Below are 26,873 nucleotides of genomic sequence, written 5' to 3'. Positions count from 1 at the left end.
AGCCATAAAAAGAAATGAAATTGAGTTATTTGTAGTGAGGTGGATGGACCTAGAGACTGTCATACAGAGTGAAGTAAGTCAGAAAGAGAAAAACAAATACTGTATGCTAACACATATATATGGAATCTAAAAAAAAAAAAAAAAAAAAAGGTCATCAAGAACCTAGGGGCAAGATGGGAATAAAGATGCAGACTTACTAGAGAATGGATTTGAGGACACAGGGAGGGGGAAGGGTAAGCTGGGACGAAGTGAGAGAGTGGCATGGACATATATACACTACCAAATGTAAAATAGATAGCTAGTGGGAAGCAGCTGCGTCGCACAGGGAGATCAGCTCGGTGCTTTGTGTCCACCTAGAAGGGTGGGATAGGGAGGGTGGGAGGGAGATGCAAGAGGGAGGAGATACGGGGATACATGTATATGTATAGCTGATTCACTTTGTTATACAGCAGAAACTAACACACCACTGTAAAGCAATTATACTCCAATAAAGATGTTAAAAAAAGAAAAACTAAAAATAGAATTACCATTTGACCCAGCAATCCCACTACTGGGCATATACCCAGAGAAAACCATAATTCAAAAGGACACATGCACCCCAATGTTCTTTGCAGCACTATTTATAATAGCCAGGCCATGGAAGCAACCTAAATGCCCATCAACAGACAAATGGATAAAGAAGATGTGGTACATATATACAGTGGAATATTACTTAGCCATAAAAAGGAACGAAATTGGGTCATTTGTAGAGACATGGATGGCTCTAGAGACTGTCATATAGAGTGAAGTAAGTCAGAAAGAGAAAAACAAATATCGTATATTAACGTGTCTATGTGGAACCTAGAAAAATGGTACAGATGAATCGGTTTGCAGGGCAGAAATAGAGACACAGATGTAGAGAATAAACATATGGACACCAAGGGGGGAAAGTGGCAGGGGGGTGGGGGTGGGATGAATTGGGAGATTGGGATTGACATATATACACTAATATGTATAAAATAGATAACTAATAAGAACCTGCTGTATAAAAAAATAAATTAAATTTTTTTTTTAAAAAGAGAAGTTATACAAGGTAACAGGATCCATATCCTTATCTGTAAATTTGAGGTGTTAGGAGACAAAGCATAGTCCCCAGATATATCATCTGTGCAGATGCTAGATTAATGCTGAGGTCCCTCTCAACTCTAGTCAGTAATTCCATGAGTTATAATGCTTCCTCTTTACCATTGACCTAGTCTTCTGGCCAACAGTCTTGGAAGATAATAATCCCTTGCATTGCCACATTATCACAGTTGACAAACTGCATTTGCTATGTTTATTAATAACTAGGAAAATGAGGCCCAATGAGAGGCTCATAGTTGCACAAGTTAGTAGCAGAGTCAAGTGAACAAGACCTTCCAAGTTCTAGTTCAGTTACCTGCTTGTAACACCACCTTGAGGGAAAAGATTTACTAGGTACCTGGCGGAGAGAGGAGGAGAGCATCAGAGGGGATCTTCTCTCACCTAGGCCACCCTCACTCCCACTCCAGAGCAGGAGCCCCCTCTGCATCCTCCTGACTGATAATCATCCGCTGGACCACTTCCTTCCACTCCTATGGCCAGAGCTATGAGAAAGTTCATCTTTATGTTGAACTGGATTCTAACTCCTTATGGCCCCTCCCCATTAAATGAAAATACTCACCCCACCCTAAAGTCACGGGCCTTAACTCTGCTTATATTAGCACAGCAGGGTAGTGTGAAAACCCATCTCCCAGCCTTTAACTTGCTCAGTCCCACAACAGCCCTATGAGGCAGAAAAACATTAGTATCCCCCTTTTCAGATGAGGACACTGAGATGCAGGAAAGGGGAGGTACTTGCCCAAGGTCTCAGACATGACAGGAAGAGACTCAGCCCAGCTCCCCAGACCTCAGAAGAAAGTGACAGTTGTCCCTCTCTCCAAGTCCCCTTCATGGGCTGGCCAGGCACACAGCCGCAGGTGACCTGGGGTCATCCTGCGTTGGACAGCTGGCCTTGCCTCTCCAAGGTACAGAGGGCAGCCAAGTCCAGCCATGGACCTGCTGTGAGGGCAAACCTTCCCCTTTTAACCCTTTCTGTACTGCAGGTCGCAGAGTGGAACAGAGAACATGGCCAGCTCTTCCCTCTGGCTGTGTGGCCGTGGGCTAGTCACTGCTCCTTTCTGAGCTTCAACTTCCTCCTATGTTGTAATAATGATAAGAGCAAACATCGATTGAGGGCTTGCTATTCTAAACTAAGTTAATATATGCAAAGTGCTTAGAGCAGAACTCAATCCTTCCAACAATCCTATGGGGTAGATAGTCCTCGTTCACAGAGGAGGAAACTGAAGCCTAGGAAGGTCAAGAAATTAACCTTAAAACACACACTGTTAGTTCTTAGGCAAGGAGGAGTTGGAACAAGTGCTAAATCCTACCCACCAGTAGTTATGAGGATTAGAGATGGTGTTTGTGAAATATCTGGTATATTGCAAGACCTCAATAAACACGCACTGCCTCCTGGCCACTCCCCTTTCCTATGCTATGCTCCCAATTCCTCCTTTATTCTTCCATTCTAGGACTTGCTACACAGTTCAGTTCCTTTTGTACCTGTCCTGGCTCCCAGGACTGCAAATGCTCAGTAGATGCTGGCTGAATGATGACCATTAGATTCATTTTTTGATACACTCTAGGGTCTTTGGTTGTAATGTCCAGTCACCCTGAAAAATAGGGTCCCTGACTTGGCAGGAGGAAGTAGTGAGGACTTTGACACTTTGGCAAGGGACCCCAAGTGGCTGCAGCCACACATGGCCAAGGCACAGCAGGTGCTCAAAACCAGCTCATGGGCCTGACTCTAAGGTGAAGCTCTTTTCCAGAATTCCAGAAGGAGAGGTGTGCCATACTCTGTCCTGACAGTCTTCATCATGCACGGTGCCTTCCTCAATATGTTACTGCAGACAAACTGTTAGCAAGGTGCATTAGCCCAATATTACCTCCCCACCAGTCAGATGGGAGAAGAATTTTCATAAAATTGTATCCTAAACCATGAGTGGAAAAGAGCAGGTTTTCTAAATTAATAGATTAAGTGAAAAAATTTAATTTTAATAGATTACTTAAGTAAACATCTGATTAATTCATTTCCAGCCCTAAAACATTTTTTGTTTGTTTGTTTTGGACTTTTACTAGGGAAAACACCACGCCATGCACCTTGCAGGATCTCAGCTTCCCATCCAGGGGTTGAACGTGCGTCCTTGGCAGTGAAAGCATGGAGTCCCAACCACTGGACCGCCGGGGAAGGGAAAACGTTCTTAAAATGTTTTCTCCTCAGGAAAATGGGGCTTCCTTTGTATTTAAACATCCAGGATGGCTGGGCAGTGGGTTTAGCCAGAGACCAGTAGGCTGGACATTGTGGTTTAGGTTCTGGGGCTGCTTCCAGGTCCACCTGTGACCAGGCTTCCAGGGCTCCAGCATCCACGAGTATAAAGTGAAGGGTTTGGAAATCTCTGAGGGAAGGCCTTTCCAGCCCTGGTTGTATAACTCCTTCTGAATCCATGTTTGGGTCACTAAGGATATTATTACCCTGCTCTACTTCTCTCATTTTTAACCCAGCTCCAGAGTCACTGACTCAGAACTGGAAAACATGATGTCCTGCTTGCAGACAGGGCCGGGAGAGCTGACTCGGCGTGGTGGGCAGGTCCGGAGTGCCCCATCAGCAGCCTCCTGGGCCTACCTTCACCTTTGAATAAATAGAATTTACTCAACAAGGGGGCTGATCTTTGTTAGGTCCTCTCCAGCTCAGACTTTGGGGGACTCCAGCTGAGCACAGGGCCCCTGTGTCCTGCTGTGTCATTCTGCCTCTGTGTGTGCATCATAATCCCATCTCAGGCCAGTCCTTTCCCAGAAATGCTCCTGGCCCTGGCCCCGGCCCCGGGGATTGAGGGGGCGCTGCAAGTGTGAGTGAGTGAGTGCGCCAATTGGTAATTGGGGGAATAAATGAGCGATGTGAGTAAACAAGTGCAGAACAGACGGAGTAGTCCTGCGAAGGAGGGACAGGAAGGTCTGCATGGCCAGGGTCATCCAGCCAGCAGGCTACAGACTGAGACTGCCTCCAGGCCCACCTGGCAGATGAAAGATAAAATGTTGCTGAATCAGCAGCTGCCAGCTGGCTCCAATTATCAGGGATCTAAGGGCACAGGCTGCGCTCAGACAAGTTCTAGGAGTGGGGAGAGGAGGAAGGCAGGAAAGAAAGGACAAGGACGTGAGGTCTTCTCAGGGGGTGCGATGAGGCAGGAGAGGTGGCCCTTGGTTCAGAAGGGCCCACTGAATTCAGGTGTCCCTGCTCTCAAGTTGCCACGTCTCAGGGTTGGGAGGTTATCTTGTCCAGCTGGGCCACTGCAGGTGGAAGTAGCAATGGAGAAGAGGGAAGTAGCAGAAGCTGGGCTAGACTTCAAGCATCATTCAGTTTCCCCAGACTTCCCTCCCACCATCAGGTGGGGAAACTGACACTGAGTGAGGCACTTTACTGGAATGGCCTCTGAGGAGCTGCCTGTGACCTCACCCTCAAGGTATCTGAATGCCCCAAGTTGGAAAAACTGAACTGGTCCCAGATGGACTGGGGTCAAGGCCCCCAAGGGCCAGGCCAGGAACACCATGTGAACGTGGTACCAGGGGTAAGCTGATCAAGTCGGGCCCTGGGGAAGCCAGACTCCAAGTAACCCTGGCTGAGCTTGAGCCCAGACAGCTACAGAATGGACTCAGACCTAGGTTGTGACAAGTTTTCTAGTTTTAAAAATGATCTATATACGCACACTCATGTCACCTGATGCCCATGGACCTCAGACTGTTTGTCACTCCAGTCCTGACCTACTGGAGAACATAGGGGGTCAAGAGTCACTGATCCCCTGCTGTGTACTTTGACCCCCTTCTGTGCCATGAGGAGTCAAGAGAAAACTGGACAAAGTCCCTGCCCTTCAGAACCAGACTCCCTCTGTCACTGGGGGGACTTCATGTACTGAGAGCCTGCAGTGTGTCTGTGCTGTGCTGGGCCTGGGGATGTAACAGGGCACGAGGGGGTCAAGGTGCCCCACTCAGACAGTTTATATCTAGTGAGAAGAAAGCTATGATGAACACATGCACAGATAAATATGATAATATCACATCGTGACATGTACTAGGAAGAAAATAAAGTAAATTAATAAGCTAGAGCCTTGCTACTACAAGTGTCATCTGCAGACCAGAAGCATCCAATAACCAGAGAGCTCATCAGAAATGCAGATTCTCAGGCCCTGCCCAGGACCTCCTGAATCTCTATTTCAACAAGATCCTCAGGGGATGCCTATGACTAGGGGGTCAGGAATTCACTCCAAGCATGGTAATTACCCCAGGGAAAAAAGAAACATTTGAGACATAAATGTTCTCAGCTTCTGGAAGCTCTGTCTTGCAGGCGGAGGGAACAGCCAGTGCTACCAATCATAAAATATTCTCCTTAAAGGCACAACTAACTCGCTAGGGAACCTTAAGCAAGTCATCTTACCTCTTTAGGCCTCAGTTTCCAACCGGGTAAATCGAGGAGTTGAACTCAATACAGGCTCTTTCAAACTAAAAAACTACAATCCTCTGAATGGAGGATTTTGAGTCATCAAGAGTCAAATGACCTGGGGCTTCCCTAGTGGCGCAGTGGTTAAGAATCCATCTGCCAATGCAGGGAACACGGGTTCAAGCCCTGGTCTGGGAAGATCTCACATGCCGCAGAGCAACTAAGCCCGTGCACCACAACTACTGAAGCCCTCGCGCCTAGAGCCCGTGCTCCGCAACAAGAGAAGCCACCGCAATGAGAAGGCCATGCACTGCAACAAAGAGTAGCTCCCACTCACCACAACTAGAGAAAGCCCATGCCCAGCAACGAAGACCCAATACAGCCAAAAATAAAAAAATAAATAAATAAATAAAAGAGTCAAATGACCAGCTAAGAAAGAGCTATTTGAGGGAGTAGCAGGGCCCTGGAGTCCTCAGGTTACCCTAAGAGGCCCAGGCCTTTTCTGTCCCTTGGGAATAGAAGTATCTCTGCTTGGGGAATCCACTGCAAACTCCACTGTTACAAAGGCTCCTTGTGAATGGCTGAACCCTGTCAACCCAGGAAGCTGGCAGGTCTTCCTGACTGGCCTCCACTCTGGTCTTCCTCCCTATCATACCCCTCCCCCAGTTCTAGGAAGACCCAGCCCTTCCTCCAGCTGATGCAACTGGCTCCCGGGGCAGCTTACAGGTTTCTGAGCTTGCTGAGTAGTAAAGAGAGGGGTTGACAGGACAACAAAGTGCTCCCTAGTCAGTCAGTCACAAAGGTCTGGATTATCAGAGCTGGATATACTCTAGCACTCCTGCAACTCAACCTCTACCTTATCGATGAGAAACCTGGGACTCCAAATTATATTTTCAACCATGTTTTGTTCACTCCCCTGGAAGGACTTCACCTGCCATATATATCACTTACTATAAAGTTATTATATTTTAAAATTCTGTGACCAGACAAAACTAGTCACTCATACGGAAAACATGTCTGTCTCTCCTCTACCTAGCAGTTCTTGAGGGCAAGAGACAGGTCTACCTCTTCCCTATGACCCCAGGAGCTCAGGAAATTTTCCTCAGTTTGTTGACTGAAAGGATGAATGAATGAAAATTGTGGGGACCTGTCTATCCTTGGTGTGCTTCCCAAATATTTCTTCACTCCTTCCTCTGTTGTTTTCATTCAGTACACTTTTATTGGGCTCCCCCCAGGGAGCCTTAGGAGAGAGATCCAAAAAAAATATTGCTATGATATATAGCAAAGAGTGTTTGCCTATGTTTTCTTCTGGGAGTTTTATGGTTTTAGGTCTTACATTTAGGTCTTTAATCCATTTTGAGTTTATTTTTGTATATCGTGTTATAGAATGTTCTAAGTTCATTCTTTTACATGTAGCTGTCCAGTTTCCCCAGCACCACTTATTGAAGAGACTGTCTTTTCTCCATTGCATATTCTTGCCTCCTTTGTCATAGATTAATTGACCATATTGTGTGGTTTTATTTCTAGGCTCTCTATTTTGTTCCATTGATCTATGTGTCTGTTTTTGTGCCAGCACCATACTGTTTTGATTATTGTAGCTTTAGGGTATAGTCTCAAGTCAGGGAGCATGATAACTTCAGGACTGTTCTTCTTTCTCAATATTGCTTTGGCTATTCAGAATCTGTTTCAGGATCGTTTTTCCAGCATCAGTTGCTTACTTCATGTCTCTGTGTCAAGTTTTGGTAATTCTCGCAGTATTTCAATTTTTTCTTGTTCTTTTATTTTGGCCGCACAGCGCGGCATGCGGGATCTTACTTCCCCGACGAGGGATCAAACCTGCGCCCCCTACAGTGGAAGTGTGGAGTCTTAACCACTGGACCACCAGGGAAGTCACTCATTATTACTATATTTGTTGTGGCTATCTGTGGTCAGTGATCTTTCATGTTACTATTGCAATGTGTTTGGGGTACAACAAACTGTGCCCATATAGGATGGCAAACTTAATAGATAAATGTTGCATGTGTTCTGACTGCTCTACCAAGCAGCCATTGCCCCATCTCTCTCCCTCTCCTCAGGCCATGCAGCAATATCGAAATTAGTCCAATTAATAACCCTACAGTGGCCTCTATGTGTTCAAGTGAAAGGAGGAGTTACACATTTCTCACTTTAAGTCAAAAGCTAGAAATGATTAAGCTTACTGGGGAAGGCATGTCAAAAGCTGGGATAGGCCAAAAGTTAAGCATCTTGTACCAGTTAGCCATGTTGTGACTGCAAAGGAAAAGTCCTTGAAAGATATTAGAGGTACTACTCCAGTGAACACACGAATGATAAGAAAGCAAAACAGCCTTATTGCTGATATGGAGAAAGTTTTAGTGGTCTAGATAGAAGATTAAACCAGCCACAACATTCCTTTAAGTCAAAGGCCCTAACTCTCTTCAACTCTATGAAGGCTGAAAGAGGTGAGGAAGCTGCAGAAGAATAGTTTGAAGGTAGCAGAGGTTGGTTCATGAGGTTTAAGGAAAGAAGTCATCTCCATAACATAGAAGGTGAAACAGCAAGTGCTGATATAGAAGCTGCAGCAAGTTATCCAGAAGATCTTGCTAAGACATTTAAGGAAGATGGCTACATTAAACAACAGATTTTCAATATAGATGAAGCAGCCTAATATTGGGAAGAAATGCCATCCAGGACTTTCATAGTTAGAGAGAAGTCAACGCCTGGCTTCAAAACTTTAAAGGACAGGCTGACTCTCTTGCTAGGGGCTAATGCAGCTGGTTACTTTAAGTTGAAGTCAATGCTCATTTACCATTCCAAGAATCCTAGGGACCTTAAGAAGTATGCTAAATCTACTCTGCTTGTGCTCTAATGTGGATGACAGCACATCTGTTGACAACATGGTTTACTGACTATTTTAAACACACTGTTGAGACCTACTGCTCAGAAAAAGAGTTTCCTTTCAAAATATGACTGCTCATTGACAATGCACCTGGTCACCTGTGAGCTCTGATGGAGATTTACAACAAGATTGTTTTCAGGCTTGCTAACGTGACATCCATTCTGTAGCCCATGATTCGGGGAATAATTTTGACTTTAAAGTCTTATTACTTAAGAAACACAGTTCCTAAGGTTATAGCTGCCACAAGTAGTGATGCCTCTGATGGATCTGGGCCATTAAGAACATTCTTGGACTTCCCTGGTGGCACAGTGGTTGAGAATCCACCTGCCAATGCAGGGGGCAAGGGTTTGATCCCTGGTCCGGGAAGATCTCACATGCAGCGGAGCAACTAAGCCCGTGCACCACAACTACTGAGCCTGTGCTCTACAGCCCGTGAGCCACAACTACTGAAGCCCATGTGCCTAGAGCCTGTGCTCCGCAGAAAGAGAAGCCACCACAATGAGAAGCCCATGCACCACAACAAAGAGTAGCCCCCACTCACTGCAACTAGAGAAAGCCCGAGCCCACGCGCAGCAACAAAGGCCCAATGCAGCCATAAATAAATAAATAGATAAATAAATAAATTTATAAAAAAAAGAACGAACATTCTTGATTCATGGGAAGAGGTCAAAATATCAACATTAACAGGAGTTTGGAAGTTGACTCCAACTCTCATGGATGACTTTGAGGGGTTCAAGACTTCAGTGGAGGAAGTAACTGCAGATGTGGAAACAGCAAGAGAACTAGAATTAGAAGTGGGGCGTGATGGGAGCGACTGAATTGCTGCAATCTCATGACAAAACTTTAATGAATGAGGAGTTGCTTGTTATGGATGAGCAAAGAAAGTGATTTCTTGAGATGGAATCTACTCCTGGTGAAGATGCTGTAAAGATTGTTGAAATAACAACAAAGGATAAACTCAGTTGATAAGACAGCAGCAGGGTTTGAGAGGATTGAAAGAAGTTCGACTGTGGGTAAAATGCTATCAAACAGCATTGCACACTGCAGAGAAATCGTTTGTGAGAGGAAGGGTCAATCGATGCAGCAAGTTTCATTGTCTTATTTTAAGAAATTGTTCACGGCCACCCCAACCTTCAGCAACCACCAACCTGATCAGTCAGCAGCCATCAACATCAAGGCAAGACCCCCTACCAGCATAAAGATTACAACTTGCTGAAGGCTCAGGTGATGGTTAGCATTTTTTAGCAATAAAGTATTTTAAAATTAAGGTATGTACACTTTTTTGTACATAATGCTATTGCACACTTAGAATACAGTATAGTGTAAACATACCTTTTATAGGCGCTGGGAAAGCAAAAAATTTGTGTGACTTGCTTTTTTGTGATATTCACTTTATTGCAATATTCGCTTTATTGCAGCGGTCTGGAACAAAACACACAACGTCTCCAAGGTGTGCCGGTACCATAAATCCAGTGGCTTAAAGCAACACAAATTTACTATCTCACAATCCCAGAGGTCAGAAATCCAAAATGGATCTCATGGACCTAAAATCAAGGTGTCATCAGCGCTGTGTTCCTTTCTGCAGGCTCTGGGGGAGAATCCATTCCCTTGCCTTTTCCAGATTCTAGAGGCTGCCTGCATTTCTTGGTTCATGGGCCCTTCCTTCATCTTCAAAGCTAGCAAGGCCTTTTCATCCAGCCATCTCTCTGGTTCTCCTCTTCCAGTTACAAGGATTTTGTCATTATGTTAGGCCCCCTCCTGGATTATAATCCAGGATAATCTTCCCATCTCAAGGTCATCTGATTAGCAATCTTAATTCCATCCTTAATCCTCCTTTGCCACATAACCTAACATATTCACAGGTGCCAGGGATTAGGACATTGACATCTTTGGGAGCCATTATTGAGCCCATCACACTCCTCATCCCTTTCAATTTTGTTTTTACATGCCATGATATATTTTTAAAAATGTTTATTGGAGTATAGTTGATTTACAAGGTTGTGTTACTTTCTGCTGTACAGCAAAGTGAATAAGTTATACATATACATATATCCACTCTTTTTTAGATTCTTTTCCCATATAGGTCATTACAGAGTATTGAGTAGGGTTCCCTGTGCTATACAGTAGGTCCTTATTAGTTATCTATTTTATATATAGTAATGTGTATATGCCAATCCCAATCTCCCAATTTATCCCGCTCTCCCATTCCCCCCGGTAACCATAAGATTGTTTTCTACATCTGTAACTCTAATTTCTGTTTTGTTAATAAGTTCATTTGTACCATTTTTAAAGATTCCACATATAAGCGATATCATACGATATTTGTCCATCTCTGTCTGACTTACTTCACTCAGTATGACAATCTCTAGGTCCATCCATGTTGCTGCAAATGGCATTATTTCATTCTTTTTTAAGGTTGAGTTATATTCCATTGTATATATGTGCTACATCTTCTTTATCCATTCCTCTGTCGATGGACATTTTGGTTGCTTCCATGTCCTGGCTATTGTAAATAGTGCTGCAATGAACATAGTGGTGCATGTATATTTTCAAATTATGGTTTTCTCCAGGTATATGCCCAGGAGTGGGATTTCTGGGTCATATGGTAGCTCTATTTTTAGTTTTTTAAGGAACCTCCATACTGTTCTCCATAGTGGCTGTACCAATTTACATTCCCACCAACAGTGCAAGAGGGTTCCCTTTTCTCCACACCCTCTCCAGCATTTATTGTTTGTAGATTTTTTTGATGATGGCCATTCTGACCATAGAGAGGTGGTACCTCATTGCAGTTTTGATTTGCATTTCTCTAATAATTAGTGATGTTGAGCATATTTTCATGTGCTTTTTGGCCAACTGTATGTCTTCTTTGGAGATATGTCTATTTAGGTCTTCTGCCCATTTTTTGATTGGGTTGTTTGTTTTTTTGATATTGAGCTGCATGAGCTGTTTGTATATTTTGGAGATTAATCTCTTGTCAGTTGCTTCATTTGCAAATATGTTCTCCTATTCTATGGGCTGTCTTTTCGTTTTATGGTTTCCTTTACTGTGCAAAAACTTTTAAGTTTAATTAGGTCCCATTTGTTTACTTTTGTTTTTATTTTCATTACTCTAGGAGGTGGGTCAAAAAACATCTTGCTGTGATTTATATCAGATAGTGTTCTGCCTATGTTTTCATCTAAGAGTTTTATAGTTTTATATCCGGCCTTACGTTTAGGTTTTAATCCATTTTGAGTTTATTTTTGTGTATGGTGTTAAGGAGTGTTCTAATTTCATTCTTTAACATGTACTGTATTTCTTTAAGTAAAATTTTGCACTGAAGCCCAATGAATGAGACAGATTGAGAAGAAATTGATTTGACTAATAGGATAACGGTGGGCTATAGCTGCATCCTCTGACCACTTTTCTTTAGCCCTGAAGTCACCTCCAGAGAACTCAAGAGACTCCACAGAGCCCAGCTGAAAAACCACCATCCAAGATGAGGTCCAATGTCTTATCCTGGTGTTCAAGCCTTTCTGGCCTTATTCTCTGCCTTCAGGCCCCACCTGTGGGCCAGACTCTGGGCTGAGCAGGAGAGACACCCGACCTGGACGCACAGTTCTGGCCCCCAGGAAGCTTGAGAGCCTGATGGGGGAGGACAGACAACCAAGCAGGCCACTTCAACCTAGCTGGGTAACTATCACAAGAGCACAGGGAGCAGAGAGGAGAGGGGCTTGGCAAAGCTTCCGGAAGGAGTAACAACTATGTGAAGTTAGTAAGGCAGAAAGATGTGGGAATAATCTTAAATGCAGGATGGTGAGAAGAAAAATGTGTCTCTCCCTCTCTTTATATACATATTGGGTTGGCCAAAAAGTTCGTTCGGGTTTGTCTGTAAGATGGTACAAAAACCCGAACGAACTTTTTGGCCAACCCAATATATTCTCTATAACACAGTACATACACTATATACTATATATGTAAATATACTATACAACACTATAACACATATACTGTATTTTTTAAAAGATTTTTTCGCTTTTTAAAATTAATTAATTAATTTTATTTTCAGCTGCTTTGGGTCTTCGTTGCTGCTCGCAGGCTTTCTCTAGCTGTGGTGAGCGGGGGCTACTCTTCATTGCGGTGCGCGGGCTTCTCGTTGTGGTGGCTGCTCTTGTTGCAGAGCATGCGCTCTAGGCTGGCGGGCTCAGTAGTTGTGGCTCACTGGCTCTAGAGCGCAGGCTCAGTAGTTTTGGTGCCCGGACTTAGTTTCTCTGCAGGGTGTAGGATCTTCCCAGATCAGGGACTGAACCCATGTCCCCTGCATTAGCAGGTGAATTCTTAACCACTGCGCCACCAGGGAAGCCCCATACATATACTACATTAAAGTATACACATACAGCATACATTCTATATCTATATTCTAAATACAATAAGTTACAATTTTCCTGATTTCATGCATCTATATATTATTTATGGATACATATACAGTAAATAAAAACTTACATGGGAATGAAAACATCAACTTAAGGAGCCAGCTCTGGGAAGAAGGAGGATGAAAGGGAGGAGTACATGGGTACTTTCTATTTGTTAGGTCTTATTTCTCGAGCTGAGTGATGGGTACATGGATATTTATATATTCATTCTCTCATATTTTTGAATACATTAATTAGAACCAAAAAAAAAGGAAAAGGAAAGTGGGAAATGTTTTCCAGGTAGAGGTACCAGCTTAAGCAAATGCCCAGAGACACGAAATAGCAGGAATACCGGTGACTCCTCAGCGTGCCGCACTCTCCCAAAGGCCACTACCAGCTTTTCCAAATCTTCACTCCCCCACTTCCCACCTCACCCCTTTTGCCCAGCCTCACCCTCCGCGGCTGACCTTTCTGACCAGATCAGCCCCCTCCCCTATCGGATAGGCTCTCATCCCAGTGGCAAGTGTACACCTCTCGTGTGACCGTTCAATTCCCGAATGACTGTCTCACCTCAAAGCCTGCAGACTCCAGGAGGGCAGGGCGGGTTCCAGCCCCAAAGCTGGGTCGCAAGGCGGGGGGGCCGGCCGCTGCAGCTTCGGCCAGCAGGGGGCGCTGCAGGGCAAGCCAGGACCGGTGCTCCGCCCGCGCCGCCGCCGCCGCCCGAGCCAGCTATTGCGTCCCTGAGCCCCCGCCAGCGCGACGAGACACGTCGCCAGCGGAAACACACGAGTTTCCAAGCGGTAATCGTCCGTCTCGCTTTGATAAAAAGGGTTGGCCGATGCGGGAGACAGTGGGAGGAAAATCCTCTCATCCTTTTAAGACCGCATTCACCAGATAGGCGTCATTAATGTTTTCGTAGCTGTTTATTAAAGAAAGGGGTTTGACTCAGCAGCTGGAAAGCACAGAGCCGATTTCTTTCTTTCCTACCACTGCCCTTTCGAACCGATTCTGCGGACTCATGCTTTACTTTTCCCGGATGAAATCTCGGCAGGTCCCCTAGCTTTCTGAGAGCCTCCCGTAGGCACTCTACGTGCAGGCCAATGTTAAAGCAAAACTGCCCCTGTTCTGGCCACCTCTGGCTGGGACACCTGCTGGCTGGGGAAGGGACTGGGCAGCCTCTCTCGCCTCGCTTTTCTGCTCCTCCTGCCCCTGCCCCGGCTGCCTCTGGCACTCCAGAGCTGGGGGGAGGGGGTGGGGTAGTCTCAGCCAGGAAGGTCTACCTACGATAGAGCCCTCTGGTCTTGGCAGGTTCCAGATGCTGACATTTTCTCTCAGGAGCACTTCTGATAGGCTCCTGGGAGACCTACCACACCATTCAGCTGCAGTACCCCTAAAAAAAGGGGGTGCTTCCTCTTTGCGGCTGTTTACAGCCCCTTGGCTTCTGCATCCCTCCTCACACTTCCAGCCTCATTCTGCGGGAGTCCCCTCTCCCCTGAGCGGAAGCCCTCTTCCACGGGGTGCTTTCCAAGAAGGTCTCATTCTACTCCTTACTGTGGGATCTACAGGTGCCCTAAGAGAAACACACAGCTGGAAGTACAGCCCCCGGCCTAGGAGCGCCACCCCCCGCCCCCGCACTCGCCAGCTCTCACCAGATTCCAGACCTCACAGACCCCCTCCAAGGCTCCCCAAATAGTTCTCCCAAAGCCTCTCTCCCCTGGTTCGAGGTGACGGGGGAGAGCTCCTTCCCCTCCCTGGTAAGGTGTGGTTGGGGGACAGGCAGAGTGAATGCACTGACAACTCTCTCGGAAGAGTCTTCTCTCCGGCGGTTCCTGGGGGATGTTGACTTTCTCTCCGTGGCAGGCAGGTTAGCTGAGCAATGGCTTTTAGTCCTGCCCTCTCTCCTCCTCCGGAGTTCTGCATGGGTGGTTCAGCCTCTCACTTTAAGTTCAGCAGCTCTGGCCTTTGGGGCCTCAGCTGAAATTCCGAGGTGAATGGGAAAGTCTTTGTTTACATCTTATTAGGTTCCAGCCTTTGCCTGAGAGCAATGTCTCTAACCTCAACCCAGAAAAGACCTCGCCAGAGGATCCACCCAAAATACAAATCTGTCACTCCCCTGGTAAAACTCTTCATTCTCCAGCTACTCCCAGCAGGCAAGCTGCATTTCAGCTCCTGAGCTTTACAGACGCTTCCCGAACCTCACGCTTTCTCTCGCAACTTTGCCTTTCCTTCCACCAGAGGAGTTCTAGCTCCACTTCTCCACTTGGCTGATTCCTTGAGGTCTTTGAAGACCAGAGTCAAAATGTCACCTCCTCCAGAAAGCCTTCCACTACCTCCACTGTGCTTCCACAGCCCTTGCCACAAATAGTATTTTGTTATGATTACCTGGATCTGTATCTGTCTCCCCACTCGATCCTGAGCTCTTTGAGAACACGGATGGTATTTGTTTTGCTGAGTATGTTTAAATTTTTTATCTGAAAAACACCAAAAAGAAAGTAAAAATCACCTATAATCCCAGCACTTTTTAAAAATTGAAGTATAGTTGATTTACAATGTTGTGTTAATTTCTGCTGTACAGCAAAGTGATTAAGTTATACATATATATACATTCTTTTTTTAAATACTCTTTTCCATTACGGTTTATCATAGGATACTGAATATAGTTCTCTATGCTATACAGTAGGACCTTGTTGTTTATCCATTCCATATAACAGCTTACATCTGCTACCCCCAACCTCCCACTCCATCCTTCCTCTGACCCCCTCCCTCTTGGCAACCACAAGTCTGTTCTCCATGTCCATGAATCTGTTTCTGTTTCATAGATAGGTTCGTTTGTGTCATATTTTAGATTCCACATATAAGTGATACCACATGGTGTGTGTCTTTCTCTTTCTGACGTACTTAGTATGATAATCTCTAGTTGCATCCATGTTGTTGCAAATGGCATTATTTCATTCTTTTTTATGGCTGAGTAATATTCCATTGTATATATGTACCACATCTTCTTTATCCATTCCTCTTTGATGGACATTTAGGTTGTTTCCATGTCTTCGTTATTGTGAATAGTGCTGCTATGAACATAGGGGTGCATGTGTCTTTTTGGATTAGAGTTTTGTCTGGATATATTATGCCCAGGAGTGGGACTGCTGGGTCATATGGTAGCTCTATTTTTAGTTTTCTGAGGAACCTCCATACTGTTTTCCATAGTGGCTGTACCAACTTAGAATCCCACCAACAGTGCAGGAGGGTTCCCTTTTATTCACATCCTCTCCAGCATTTGTTATTTGTAGAGTTTTTAGTGATGGCCATTCTGACCAGTGCCCAGCACTTATTTTTGATATCACAGAAAGGACAAAGAATCTTCCTTCTCCTGTGTGTCCCACCAATCTCACTTCCAGTGACAAACACTTTTAAGAGGGTGATATGATTCTTTACTGCCTTTTCCTGGCACACAAATGCACACACACACACACACACACACAATTTTATAATTCTTACTATCATCTTCATCTACAATTTCCATTTTCACTTAACAGTCTATCTTGGGTATCTTTCCATATTACTGCATATGATTCTACCTCATTCATTTTTTAAAAATTGTGTGTATTTTATTTATTTATTTATATATATAAAACAAAAATTTTGCCATTTTAACTATTTTTAAGTGTACAATTTAGTGGCATTAATTACATTCACAATATTGTGCAACCATCACCACTATCTATTTCCAAAATTTTTTCATCATCCCGAACAGAAACTCTGTACCCATTAAGCAATAACTCTCCATGCTCCCCTGCCCCTCCCCTCATAACCCCTGGTAACCTCTAATGTACTTTCTGTCTCTATGAATTCCCCATTTAAAAAAAATTATTTATCTATTTGGCTGCATGGGTCTTAGTTGCAGCATACAGAATCTTTAGTTGTGGTGTGTGGGATCTTTAGTTGTGGCATGTGGGATCTAGTTCCCTGATGAGGGATTGAACCTGGGCCCCCCTGCATTGGGAGCGTGGAGTCTTAACCACTGGAGCACCAGGGAAGTCCCAAATGCCCCATTTTTAAAAAATGACTGAATATTACTCTACAGTAGGAAACATTATCATCTATTTAACCATTCTCTACTAATAGACACTTAGGGTGTTCCCAAGTTTGGATAACAAACAATGCTACAACAAATATCCTCATGCAGAAAGTTGAGGAGTGGGGTTGCTGAGACATAGGGTGTGTGCATTCAAAAATCTAACAGGTACTTATCAGCCTGTGCATCACATTTTGCATGAAGGTTTCTGACCCCCATTCCCAGATATTCTGGTTTAATAAGAATGCGCAGGGGCCCAGCAACCTGAATTTTTATAAAATCCTACCTGATCATTGTGATGGGAGAACACACAATGAGAAACACGGCCATGGGGCCTGGATCTGCTGTGTTCCTGGGTCCCCAGCATCCGCCCTCAGAGAGCAGGTTTCCTCTCTGGAACAACATCATAAACTGATGTCCCTACGCACAGCCTGCTGCCAATACACCGAGGCTGCCCTGATGAGTCATTGGGCACAGTGTGCTGGCCCCTGGGGTGACAAAGCCTCTAAGGAAACCTTGATGGATTGTGTGTCTCCCAACCTGGAAGCCCTGAGTCACCCTGGTGTACCATGCAGCTCCCAATTTTGTGATCTGTTAGCTTTGCCTTTTGTGGGAGGCAAACTCACCCCTCATTTAAATCAAGGCCCATGAAGGAAAAGGCTGCCTTATCTCTCTGGGGAAATTATGACTCACACAACAGGAGTGGTGGGTGGAGGACAGAGAGGAGAGGAGAAGAGAAAACAGACAGAAACAAGGCTGAATTCCGGGGCAGGGGGGAATTAAAAGGTGAAGGAAAAAGAGTAGAGAGGAAGGGAAAGCAAAAAGACCAGAGTTAGAGGGAAGACACAGAAAGGAAAGAGAGAGAGAAAAGGGAGGGGGAAGCAAGAAGGAAGAGAAGACGGGAGAAAGAAAAGACAACATGGAGCAGGACGTGGGGTGAGTTCCTTAGCTGGTATTTTGGATCACCCCAGAAAAAGATGCTCATCAGATCTCAGGAAGACTCCGATGGCGGAGGTGGCCTGCCTTGGTTCTCAGGCCCTGCCTATAAGCCAGCTCATGGTTTCAGCCTCGCCTGCAGCCTCGGCAGCCCCCTGGGGGCTGGTGGGTGGGGGTCAGACTCTGAGCGGGGGCAAAAACACACTAAGGAGCAGCCATACCCTGTGTGCCTGGGTGGCGGGCACAGCCTTCCTAGTCATTTGGCAACAGGGAACAGATCCTCGGAAAAGGTGCGTACTCCTTGCTCAGTGTCTCAGCTATGAAGGACGCTCCTTGCACTGCTAGTTACAGTAAAGGAGAAAAAAGAAAGAAAGAAGGCAGAAGTGAAGTGTGGCTTAATACAGGGGTCCCCAACCCCCAGGCCGCAGACTGATACCAGTCTGTGGCCTGTTAGGAACCGGACTGCACAGCAGGAGGTGAGCAGCGGGGTGAGCAGGCGAAGCTTATCTGTCACTCCCCATCGCTCCCCATCGCTCCCCATCACTCCCCATTGCTCCCCATCGCTCGCATTACCGCCTGAACCACAACCCCCAACCCATGTCCGTGGAAAAACTGTCTTCCACGTAACCGGTCCCTGGTGCCAAAAAGGTTGGGGACCACTGGCTTAATAGATTTATGATACATTCTTACAACACACTGTGATGTAGCCGTTACAAATGGTGTATAGAAAAGCCCTTAAAAAAATGGGAGAAATCCTCACAATACTGGATGAAAAAATAAATACATACATGTTCAAATTAATCTTTAAAATGGTACGATTTGGATTTCCCTGGTGGTCCAGTGGTTAAGACTCCACTGCAGGGGACGCAGGTTTGATCCCTGGTCGGGGAAGTTCCACATGCTGTGGGGTGTGGCCAAAAAAAAAAGAAAAGGTATGATTCAAATGTTGTTAGTGGATATGTGTGTAATGGGGGTGGCATTGCCTCTGCCCAACTCAAAGTCTTCTCCAAGTTCAGTTCAACCCTGTGCTAAGAGATAGTCGTTTTGTTTTTGGCGATGTGATGTCTAGACTCTACCCCTTCCCCACTAGCCCCATGCTCTCCCTTTAGGGGAAATTCCCATTCAAGTCTTGCCGGGGTAGGTAACTCCTAGTCCCTGCTCCCACTGCAGAAGCCCAAATGATTGGCTTCTTCTTCTACCTGCCCCTGGTATAGCTAGGGGCCTGCCTGTGACCGCAGCAGCAGAAGCCACTCAGTTCTGCAGTGTAATCCCAGTCAGGCTCCTGCCACTGGGCCCCCTGAGCTCCTGGTGCCCATCCCCTAGGAACACTGGTAATCGTGGAAATTTCCTTTTGGTGTAAAGAGCTGGCCTTGGCCTCTGCTACTGGCCACCAGAAGCCTGGTCTGACACTTTCACTGTGTTCAGCTGCAGGAAGTTCTGCTACCACCACCCACTTGGTGGGCAGGGCCCCTCCCTTCCTTGGGTTAGGGTGTCTTGGGGCTGTGTGAGAAGGTGTCCATCTGGGGTCATCAACTGGGGTCTGCACACTGGGGCTGGGCAGCCAGTGAACGAGGAGGTGGATGGGATGCAGTTAATTCCTCTCCAGGAGTCCGAGGATGAGCTGGCAGAGGTCCTGAGTACAGGCCATGGGACATGCTCTTCTCAGTGACAAGGGGTAAACAGTAACCAGCCCCACGTGGTGCCTGGGCACCTGAAAACTGGCCCTGCAAGCCAACAGCTGCCAGCATGACCTGAAAAAGAGGGTCTGGGGAGGAGTTGGGACGGCATCCAAGCTCTCACTCAGGCTAGGCCAGAGAGAGGCCTTTGGGGCTCCAAGTGATGGCTCAGAGAGGGAGGAGCTGCCCACCAGGAGCAGGAACCCAAGGACTCTGGAGGTCCCAAGACTTGGGGCACTGCCCATGTCAGCTATGTTGACCTATACTATCTTCGCTGGGCAGGATTCAGTCAGAAACCCTTAGATGAAAAGGGTCTCTGGGTGGGACTTCCCTGGTGGTGCAGTGGTTAAGAATCCGCCTGCCAATGCAGGGGACACAGGTTCGAGCCCTGGTCCGGGGAGATGCCACATGCTGCAGAGCAACTAAGCCCGTGCACCACAACTACCGAGCCTGTGCTCTAGAGCCCGCAAGCCACAACTACTGAGGCCATGTGCCACAACTACTGAAGTCCGTGTGCCCAGAGCCCATGCTCTGCAACAAGAGAAGCCACTGCAATGAGAAGCCCGCGCGCCGCAATGAAGAGTAGCCCCCGCTCACGGCAACTAGAGAAAGCCCGCGTGCAGCAACGAAGACCCGATGCAGCCAAAAATAAAAAATAAATTAAAAAAAAAAAAGAAAGAAAAAAAAGAAAAGGATCTCTGGGTATGTGTTGGGGAGTATTCAGGGAGAACAGCTGGAAAGATGATCCCTATTTCACAGCTGGTCTGGTAGGGGGAGCCAGGGGCAAGAGTGGGTGGCAATGATTTTTTTAAAAAAACTTTTAATTGAAGTATAACTTAAGTACAGAGGAATGCACCCAAGTAATTGTCACAAGATGTAAACACACCTGTGTAACCATTACCCAGGCCAAGACAAAAAACATTACTCAGGGTCTCAGAAGCCCCCCATTTGGGTAGCAATGGTTTTAGAGAGGAAAGTGGACAGGGTCTGAGAGCAAAGGAGGAAGGAAGGAAAAGATCCTCCCAGGTGCCACCTGACTGACAAGTGAACTGGCCTGCAGGCAGGGCTCCGGGACACAACACACACCCGGAAGTTCAGGGTCGTCCCTTGGGAACTTGGTGAGCCATGGGCAGCCCTGCAAAGAAAGGCAAGCAACAGGGTGTTTGGAGAAGATCACAGACCAGGTAGGACTGGGCTGAGAGCCTGAGGGCAAACAGGAAAGACGATTGCTTCCGGGCTGGGCTGGGAGGGTCTAGGAATGGTTGGTCCCAGGGGAGTGGCTGCAGCAGCCACTATTTGCTCTTTGCCATTTGTTTGTCCAATAATGATTCATGTGAGTTCCACTGATCAGCGCCTCCTCCTCCTTGCCCCACTGTGAGCTCCTGTGCCAAGGGCAGAGGGGCATGGGGGACAAGCACAGCTGTGACATCAGGGAGACCTACGTTTGAACCCCGGCTCTAGGCTGTGTGACTTTGGAAAAGTCACATTCCCTCTCTAACTTCGGTCAGCAAAATGGGACAACAACCTGTGCCTCATAAGATAGTTGTGAAGAAGAAACGAGAAAAAAACACATAAAATGCCTGACATTGGGCAGGCCCTTAATAAATGCTTGCTCCTTTTCTTAGCCCTTTTTTCATTTAACAAATATTTATCTGGGGCCTGGTATAGAGCAGGCAGCTGTGCTAGGCACTAGGAAGAGTGGTGAACAAAACAAGTATGGAGACTGGCTGCCCTCATGGAGCTTAGAATCCAAGCAGTGGGACAGACATTAAATAAACAAACAAATACACATCGTGAAGGAGAAGCACAATGTATTATGAAAAAGAATATCAGTGGTGACTTCCTTCCAGTTGAGTGGTCAGGGAAGGCCTCTTGGGAGAGGTGACACCCATAAGCTGAGACCTAAAGGATGAGAATGAACCAGGCATTTTGGAAAGCAGGACCGAGAGTGGCAAAAAGGCACAGGTTTAGGAGCCAGATGTGGATGGGTTTCAAATCTTGGGTCCACTACTTACTCAGCTGTGGGACTTTAGGTGAGTTCCTTTACCAGTTAAGGCCTCAGTTTTATCTTCTATAAAATGTGGCTAAAAACACTTATTTTATAGAATTGTGACGATGAAACCCAACTATGTATATCAAGTGTCCTGCCTGGAGTCTCTCAGTAAAAATCAGTTCCCTTCCTCTACAAGCTCTTGATTAATTGTCGAGAGACTGGCACAGAGATGACGCATGCACACATTCAAACACACACACACGTGCATGCGCAGTACATACACCATCAAGAACACACAGAGGCAGGACACAGGTGCCTCCTCAAGCTGGGGGTTCGAGGAGAGGTTCATGAAAAGACTCTACAGAGATATGGCAGGGATTGGGGAGAGCAGCAAGAAATAGTGCAGTCCTTCAGGGCAGCGAACTGTGGGGACTTAAAAGGGTGAGGAAGACAGTGGTTACCAGAACCACAGAGAATAGCTGTGTGGAGCGGTTGCCTGAGGGATGCAGCTGACTTACAGGGACTGGGCAGGGAGACGGCCAGGGAGTAATGAGTCTGATCTCAGCCTCCCCTTTCCCTCTGATCTCCTGCTAGGCCTTGCGTTGGCCAAATTCAGACAGAGGCTGGAGGGCATGGGAGCCTGTGCCTATAGCCCATTAGGATCAGCCTCCCAGGGTGGAGAGCCGGTGGGGGGAAGAGTGGAGAGGATCTGGAGGGACAACTGGCAGAGACACAGTACAGAACCCGTGACCGTCGGGCCCCTTTAGAATGTAAGTGACAGATATATCCAAAGTAAAATGACTTACATCAAAAGGGAATAACGTCAGGTCACCTAACTAGAAACTCCAGGGGTAGGGCCTTCGCCATAGCTTGATCAGTGCTCAAATGATGGCCAGGAACAGGTATCTCGTCTCTCAATTCTATTTGCCTTCATATGTCAGCTTCATTCTCAAGCTGTATGTAGTGGCAAGATGAGAGTGGCAGTAGAGAGTAAAGGAGGGGTGGTCCCCAGAGGAAAACTGTAGTTCTGTATAAAGAAGGAAGGAGAACAGAAGCTGGGTGGAAACACTACACATGCCCACTACAGTTTATGTCAGGGTGCTCATAAACTCGGGTGACAGGGATTGCTACTGGGGCCACGGTAAGCAGTCTCCTCTGAGTGTGGCCTGTTGGGGAAATGTAGTTGTCTCTGGGCCACCCATTCCCACCTCTCACTAAAGGGACCTGAAGATTACCTAGCCTAGTGACCCCACTTGACAGGTAGCAAAAGGTTTTACACAAGAGCATGCAGTTAATGTCAAGGCCAGGACTTAAACCCAGGCCACACAATCTGTCCTGCATACCTGACTTCTTTTTAATTTTTTTAAATTTATTTTTTATTTTATTTTATTTTTTTGGCCATGCCGCATGGCTTGTGGTATCTTAGTTCCCTGACCAGGGATCAAACCCATGCCCCATTCAGTGGAAACACAGAGTCCTAACCACTGGACTGCCAGGGAAGTCCCATGACTTCTTTTTTATTTTTTTTAAGTTTTAGTTTTATATTTATTTATTTATTTTTATTTGGTTGTGCCGGGCCTTAGTTGCAGCAGGCGGGCTCCTTAGTTGCGGCTCAAGGGCTCCTTAGTTGTGGCATGCAAACTCTTAGTTGCGGCATGCATGTGGGATCTAGTTCCCTGACCAGGGATCAAACCCAGGCCCCCTGCATCAGGAGTGCGGAGACTTATCCACTGTGCCACCAGGGAAGTCCCGTGACTTCTTTTTTAAAAAAGAAATAAGAAACACCCCTAGAGAGTGTTTGGAAAAGAAAGACAGGAAGGAATAAGGAAAGAAAGAAAGGAAGGAAGAAAGAGAGGGAGGGAGGGAGGGAGAAACACATGCTCTTGTCCAAATCCCGGTACCTGATGCCACGATTGACACATAGTAGGCCCTCAGATATCTATGTCCCCCATCTCTAAAGGGGAATAGCACTACCTGCTATTTGTTCTGAAGGTGAAATGGAACAAAACTCTCCAAAGCACCTGGCCCAAAGTCAGACCAATCTGGTTCGGTCCTGGACCATTCTATAAAGACCTGGATATTTCTCAAACAGGCATGGAGCAGAGGGAAGGGAAGAGGGTCCTTGTGGGCTGGCAGGGGTCTCCCCCACTGTGGAACTCACAAAGGGAGCCTTGTGTGGGAGTGGTAGCAGGATGCTTCAAGCGACAGCTGGGCCCAGGGCTGCCAGGCCTGGGCTGGGCTGGGCTGGGCTGGGCACTCCGCCACAGGCAGCCCTCTGAGGGCCCTTTCATCTGAGTCCCAGCTGCCACTTGGCTGGCTGGCCCAAAGCCCAGCAGCCTGGAGAGGAGAGGGGCTGGCAGCTTTGTCTCAGGAAGAAGAACAAAGAGTAGGGTGCGTGGGAGGAGGGCAGAGGGAAGCAGTGCTTGCTCTTGGATTCAGGCCAAAGGGAAACAAGATCCAGTTTTAGGCAACACCAAGGGACTGTTTGAATTCTTTTGTTGCCATAGCATCAAGCCAGACAGTTTCCCAGAGACCATCTCAAACAATATCCCAACCCCCACCACGTTACAGGTGAAGAACTGAGGCCCAGAGAGGGACACGGACTTGGCCAAAGTTACACACGAATGGTAGAGCCAAAATTGGAACCCCAGTCGGTCTCTTGTCTCCCGGTGCTGAAGGACTCTGAAAGAGGCACTTCATCTCTGGGACCCTTGGGGTCCTCATACACAAAATGGAGGTGCTAATTCCTATTTTGAATGGTGAGGGTCAAATGTGCTAATGGATATAAAAGGAAGAAGAGGGCCATTTGACCTGGGTCTTGAAAGCTGTGTAGGAATTTTCCAGAGAGAAGGAGCTGGTGGGGAAAGGCATTTTGAGCACAAGGAACAGCATAAACAAAAGCAAGAAAGCATAGGAGTGCAGGTTGTTTCAGGGCAGCTGCAGCTGGGGGAGAAACAGGAAATGGGGCCCACGGTTCTCGGTGCTGTCAGAAGTGCCCAGTGTCCCTCCAGCTGTCCAGCCCTCCTTTCTGGGGTGATGACCCTTCAGAACTCAGCCTCCCCATGGAATCATCCTGGCCCATGCAGCTGATCAACCCTCTGGGAGGAGCCAGACAATGCAAGGGGGAACCCGTGCCGTGTGGAGCCGGCCCACGGGAGGCTCCCTAACCCAGATGCAGCGGGCAGGGACGCCTGCTTTGAGGAGATCACAGCTGCCTCCCCATGGCTCAATCCCATCTGCAAGTCATAATGTTCAAGGTACACACTTTGCCCAGTGTCTTAATCTACTCAGGCTGCTGTAACAAAAATACTGTAAATCGGGTGGTTTATAAACAACAAACATATATTTCTCACCGTTCTGGAGGTTAGGAAGTGCAAGATCATGGTGCTGGTAGATTCGGTGTCTGATGAAACCTGCTTTCTGGTTCATAGATGGCCATCTTCTTGCTATGTCCTCATACGGTGGAAGGAAGGGGCTAGAGAGCTCTCTGGGGGTCTCATTTTTTATAAGAGCACTAATCCCATTCTTCAGGGCTTCACCCTCATGACTTAATCACCTCCCAAAGGCCCCATCTCCTAACATCGTCACATTGATGGTTAGGTTTCAACATGAATTTTGGGGGGACACAAACATTCAGATCATAGCAGCCAGATACAAAGCAATTCTTTCCAGTCACAGAAAAACAATTTTGGAGTGAGAAAGACATGCAGTTTAAGCTTGGTTCTGCCAATTACCAGCTGTGTGGCTTTTTGCCATTCACTGAACTTCTCTGAGCCTCGGTTCCCTCGTCTGTACAGTAAGTCTAACAGCTTGGAAGAATTGATACAAGAGTCTGTGTTCAGTGCAGGTGTTCAACACATGATCATTTTCCTTTCATTTTCCTCCTTTTCTTGGCACAGCTGACCCCTCTGCTGGGAGGAAACCCCCGCAGGCTTCTCTCAACAAATCTCTCCCCCCTTCAAGACCCAGCTTATGTGCCACCGCTTCCACGAAGCCTTTCCAGGACCCCCAAACTGAAAAGCTAACTTCCTCTTGTAATGCCTTCTGCTTGTGTTATGTTATTGCCTTTTCTTTTTCTTTCTTTTGCTCTTTTATACTTTTTCATGTTCACTGCAACTAGTGACATAATATAAACATGTATTAAGAAAAACATTTCTTAATCAATAATTTCCCCTCTTCATTTCTATCCCGTTCCTACTGAATAACCAATGGTAACACCCACTGTGTATCATTCTACACTTTTCTGAGTATACGCTCACATAAATATAAATTTATATAAGAAGGTTTATGTCTTTACTGATTTTCCATAGTATACAGTGCTCTGATATTTATTTTTAATTGCTTAAAAAATCATAGATGAGTGAACAGATGTAGATCTACCTCACTCTTTTAAATAGCTGCATACAATTCCATGCCATGGACAAACCATGGTTTATTCAACCATACCTCTATATTTCTAATTTTTGCCACCACAAACAAAACAGTAATACACATATTTGTTCATATATCCTTTCAGAGAAGTGCTTTTAGTTCTATTCGATAGATTCTCAAAAGTGGAAATATTGGGTCAAATGATATCTGTATTTTTTTTAAAAATTTTAGTAGCTATGGCCGTATTGTTTTCCAAAAAAGATCACAGCAGTTCACATTCCAGTCAGTGAAGTTTGAGGAGTTCTTTTCTTACATCCTTACCCCCTCTGGCACATTGTTATTCCTCTCAATATTTGCAAAAATGATGGATGAAAAATAGTACAACATTGCTCCTTTGATTGCATTTTCTCAACCCCTAGTAAGTTTCAGTAACTTTTCATTTCAATTATTTTATTTTTCATTTCTAGAAGTTCTATTTGGCTTTTTTCAAATCTGCCTGGTCATTTTTTTAAATATAAATTTATTTATTTTATTTATTTATTTTTGGCTGCACTGGGTCTTTGTTGCTGTGCATGGGCTTTCTCTAGTTACGGCGAGCAAGGGCTACTCTTCACTGCGGTGTGCGGGCTTCTCATTGTGGTGGCTTCCCTTGTTGCACAGCACGGACTCTAGGCACGTGGGCTCAGTAGTTGTGGCGCATGGGCTTAGCTGCTCCGCGGCATGTGGGATCTTCCCGGACCAGGGCTCAAACCCGTGTCCCCTACATTGGCAGGCAGATTCTTAACCACTGAGCCACCACGGAAGCCCTGCCTGGTCATTTTTGATCAGATCTTCTTGGTCTTCACTCAGGTTTTTTGTTGTTTTTTTTTTAAAAAGTTTTTTTTGATGTGGACCATTTTTAACATCTTTATTGAATTTGTTACAACATTGCTTCTTTTTTTATGTTTTGGTTTTTTGGCCACGAGGCATGTGGGATCTTAGCTCCCCAACCAGGGATCGAACCCTCACCCCCTG

At 46.1% G+C, this 26,873-nt stretch overlaps 1 protein-coding gene across 1 annotated transcript in view; it reads right to left on the bottom strand.

Annotated features, from left to right (window-relative positions):
• THRSP (thyroid hormone responsive) overlaps positions 1 to 26,873 on the bottom strand; it is a 40,043-nt gene that overhangs the window by 9,771 nt on the left and 3,399 nt on the right. The window contains 1 exon segment of the mRNA XM_082343415.1: positions 15,194 to 15,282. The gene's annotated coding sequence lies outside the window, so the exon portion shown is untranslated.

Source organism: Balaenoptera borealis (assembly GCF_965194805.1).
Source record: "Balaenoptera borealis genome assembly, chromosome: 11".
NCBI lineage: Eukaryota > Metazoa > Chordata > Mammalia > Artiodactyla > Balaenopteridae > Balaenoptera > Balaenoptera borealis.
Note: the sequence above shows the minus strand (reverse complement) of the source record. Positions and strands in the feature narration are given on the sequence as shown.